Genomic DNA, 4,840 nt, shown 5'->3' on the forward strand with positions numbered 1-4,840 from the left:
GCGGCGCGCCCCTCCTCCACCGAGCACCCCGGCTCACTTTGGGATTTCTCCATTAAATCCTCAGGCAGCGACCTGCTCGTTCGGGGCGCCGAGCTGCTCCAACGTTGCTTGGCAATTTTGATATCGTCGGGGGTTGCCATGGGAAGGAGGGTGATGTCATTGACACAAAAAACCCACTGAATTTACAAATCAGCTGGGGCTGGAGCTATTTATAAAGGCACGTTTTCCTCTGCCTGCCTTTGCGGGGGAGGGGGAAGAAGGGCCGCCTTCTGGGCTCAGGGTGAGCCTCCCCACCCCCAGTCCGGACAGCCCGGGCTCGGGAGCCCCGCCCGCCCCGGGTCTCAGTTCTGGGGGCACCGGCTCCTTCGGTCTCAGCCGCTTTTGCTGTGAAGAAGGACGAGTGTGGTACATGGGGCGCGGGGCAGGGTGGGGGCTGGCTTCCTGGGTGACGGGATCAGAAGGCCTCTCTCAGCCTGCAGCTTCCTTTCACCACCCCGGCCAGAAGCAGGAAGGTCTGCTGGCAAGGTGGGGGCAGTTCCTGGGTGTGCCCAGGGCCAGCTCCGCTAGGAGGGGCTGGTGGAGGGCTCTCCCCAGGCCTCTCCCTCCCAGCCTTGGCTTCTCCTTCACTCCTTCCTTGTCTCCTAGTGTCCACCGTGGGTGCCAGGCCCCAGCCCTGGCCTGCCCACCTCTCCCTTCACTCACCTACCACTCCTGTGGCAGCACCGCCTCTCCTTGGCCAGCAGCCTGGTAACCTTGCCCCAGAACCCACCCCTGAATGGCCAGCTCCCACTCCAGCCCACCACTATGGACAGACAGATGGAAACCTGGGGTCCTCCTTGACCTCCCACCCAGCGCCTTACATCAAGGTGGCCTGAGGTGAAGACGTGGTGTTTGGTTAGAAGCCGCTGGAGTTTGTGACCCAGTCCACTTTCACCAGTCCACTGGCCTTTGCCTGTTATTAACCACCTGAACCTCAGCTTCCTAATCCATAAAATGGAAATGATTCACCAGCCTCATAGGGTTGTAGTGAATAAAGCTCCTGGCGCAGGGGCTGCTCTTTCTGAGAGCGCAATAAACATTCATTTTCTGGCATGGCTTTCGTTTGTCGCTCACTCTTGTCCACCCACCAACTGGGGGCAGGTTTATCTTCCAAAACCATGACCCTAGTCACCTCCTGGGCAAAGGTCTCAAACCACACACATAGACATTGGGTTGAACTGCACTGTGTTGGCTATCATGGCATTAAACATAAAAATTTGGGGGGCCAGCAGGCGGCATAGTGGTTGAAGCACTGGACTCCCACATGGTCAACTGTGGTTCGAGTATTGGACCTGGCAGCTTGCTTTCTCTCTTTTTGGATCTCTCTGGTCAAAATGAAGAAGAATAGTAAATAAAATAAAATAAAATAAAAACAATTTAAAAAGCCATTGACATGAGCATACTTCAGAAAGTTTGCAGAAAAGTGGAGTTGTAGGATGTTTACTTTGGTGCAAAAAGCTTGAAATCCAAGTTTTTTCATGATACACAGTTTCTATTATTTTTTAAAAGAATTACTTTATTCAATTTTATTTATTCATTCATTTGTTTTAATTTGACCAGAGAGAGACAGAGAGAGGGAGAGAGAGAAAAGTGAGAAAGCAAGCCACCAAGTCCAGGACTCAAACCATGGTTGGCCATGTGGGAGTGTCCAGTGCCTTAACCACCACACCACCTGCTGGTCCCAATGGTTTTTTTTTAATATATTTTTAAAAATAATTATTTTTTATATAACTTTATTAATTGGCTGGTTTATTTATTTATTTAAAATTGACCAAAGAGGGATAGAGTGAGAGAGAGGGAAAGTGAGAAAGCAACCTGCCAGATCTGGACTCCAAGTGTGGCAGCCCACATGGGAGTCCAGCACCCTTAACCACCATGCCACCTGCTGGCCCCTTCCATGAATCTTTTTTTTTTTTTTTTTTTTTTTTTTTTGAGAAATCATCCCCCAGGGACGCACACACACATGCCTGGCGTGAGTTTTAAGTTGCCAGGTCCAGGACTTGAACCGTGCTCTATTACATGGGAGTCCAGCAATGTAACTATTACACTATCTGCTGGTCCAATTTCGTGAACATTTTGAAGCCCCTCTTTCTACATGTTTAATGACAAACTGTTAATGGTGATTACTCCTTGGAGTGGAAGTAGTGAAATAGGTCTTTCATGTTTGGCTGTATTTTGCCATTGCTTTTAAATTTTCAGTGAACGTGTGCTGTTTTTGTATTTAGAAAATAAAAAAAGTATGGAGTCGGTAGGTGGTGTGGTGGTTAAGGGCACTGGACTCCCACATGGCCAACCATGGTTCAAGTCTCAGATCTAGTGGCTTCCTTTCTCACTTTCCCTCTCTCTCTCTTTCTCTGGCCAAATTGGAAAAATAGTAACAATAATAAATGAAGTTAAAATAAAATAATTATATAAAAAAGGAAAATTAAAAATAAAGATTTATGTCTTTTTTCTCTAAATTTAATTTTATGGGGAACCAACCAGCAGTTAACGTAATGGCTATGTTGCTGGACTCCCACGTAGTCGACCGCGGTTCGTGTCCCGGACCCGGTGGCTTAAAACTCACGCCGGGCGCGTGTGCGTGCGTGCCCAAGATCCCGAGAGGAGAATGGAGGAGAAGGGATTGTGGCGTGACCATCCCCCCTGGGGGGTGATTTCTCGCTTTCTGTCTCTATGTCTCTCTCTGTCTGTCTGGCGAGCGCACGCGCCCTACAGTGAAAATCTCTCCAAGAAAAATAATAAATTTAATTTTATGTATCCCTTTATTTATATTTAAATTTGAACAGAAAGAGAGACAGAGAGACATAGAGAGAAAGTGAGAAAGCAAGTCACCAGGTCCAGGACTCGAACTGTGGTCTGTCATGTGGGAGTGTCCAGCGCCTTAATCACCACACCACCTGCTGGTCCCCAAGATTTATGTCTTTAATATAGAAACTTGGGGCCAGCATGTAGCATAGTGGTTACTGTGCTGGACTCCCACATGGCCGACTGCAGTTAAAGTCCCAGACTTGGTGGCCTGAAAATCACACCAGGTGTGTGTGCATGTGTGCCCAAAATCCAAGAGGAGAAGGTATGGCGGAGTGGCCATCTACCTAAGGGGTGATTTCTCACCTCCCCTCTCACTGTTTCTGTTTCTCTCCAGCAAGTGCATGTGCCCTATGGCAAAAACCTTAAAAAATAAAAAAAAAAAGACAAACAAAAAACTCAAGAACTATGAAGATGACTTAAAATTTGTATATTCGAACATTTCCCCCACCAATCCCATTTTAAGGCAACGTGGGGATAATGAAAACTACTTTTCTTCCCTCCCATCTTCCTAATTTCCAACAATGTTATGTCTCAGAGGGAAGGGCAGCATGAAGATGTGAAGGAGCAGAGGCAGCAGAATTTATTACATTGAATTTGAAACAATAATTTATTCAGATAATGATGACAATTCCTCTCTTTAAGAAATGTTAACGTTTCTAAGTTTTTGCCAGTTTATGAGAAGCAGGCGGAAATTTCTGAAGAAACCATCAACAATGTCCTAAGTTTAAAAATCTCATGTTTTCCAGATTTCTGCTACAGTATCTAGCCTAGAGAGATAATAGTCATTTCATGAAAGGAACTGAGACCCAAACAAACCACCTCCCCTGCCCCTGTCAGGTTCTCTTAGCCCCCAACCTGGAGAATCAAGGCCAGGACAGAGCCATGGGCGTCCAAGGGCTCTGAGCATCAGGATCATTCCCACAGGCCCCTGCGCCTGGCCTGGACCTGGACTGGCAGAAGCTCACCCCTGCCCCCACCAGTGCTTCCCAGCACAAGAGTAAAGGACCAGGGAATGGCTCAGGTCATGTGCCCATCTCGTACTGTTCCGGAGAGGGGAGTACGCTGGAGACAGTGTTTCTGTTATTAACACAATGTAGGGAAGAAAACTAGGGTGCTGCTATTAGAGGAAAGGAGAATAGGTGCTGGTCACCGCAGCATCTCCGCTGCCTCTTTTAATTGTTTTATTTTTTCTTTTTTTTTTAAAAAAGATTTTTGCAATAGGGCATGTGCACTTGCTGAAGAGACAGAGAGAGGCAGAGAGATAGAAAGTGCGAAATCACCCCCACCTCCACTCCCCCTGGGATGGCCACACTGCAATCTCTTTTCCATTCTCCTCCTTGGATCTTGGGCATGCATGCACCCAGAGTGATTTTGTTCTTTTCTTTTCTTTTTATTCTTTTTTTATTTTTCGGGGAGAGGTTTTGCTATAGGGCATGTGTGCTCACCAGAAAGACAGAGAGACAGAAAGCAAGAAATCACCACCCGGGAGGATGGCCACGCCACAATCCCTTCTCCTCCATTCTCTTGGGATCTTGGGCACGCACGCACGCGCGTCGGGCGTGAGTTTAAGCCATCCGGTCCAGGACTCCGACCGGGTCCAGGACTCCAACCGTAGTCGACTACATGGGAGTCTAGTCACATAGCTATTACACCAACTGCTGGTCCCAACCCAGCGTGATTTTGAAGCCACTGGGTCTGGGACCTGAAGGACAGTCAACCATGTGGGAGTCCAGTGCTATAACCTCTATGCCATCTGCTGGTCCCTTCTAATCGTTTTCAATTCCTGAATACGATAATCAGCAATTGTTGATCTTTTGATTCTTGTCTTTGTGGACTTCTGAAAACTGATGGCCTGCACAAGCTGAGACTGGATCCTCCACTCTATCATGTTGCATGACTTGATTTGATGAGAGCACCTACAGACTTAGACCCTGCCCACCACACGCACACACACACACACACACACACATACACACACACACTCACTCACACA

Source organism: Tupaia chinensis, unplaced genomic scaffold, assembly GCF_000334495.1.
Source record: "Tupaia chinensis unplaced genomic scaffold, TupChi_1.0 Scaffold000605_1, whole genome shotgun sequence".
Lineage (NCBI taxonomy): Eukaryota > Metazoa > Chordata > Mammalia > Scandentia > Tupaiidae > Tupaia > Tupaia belangeri.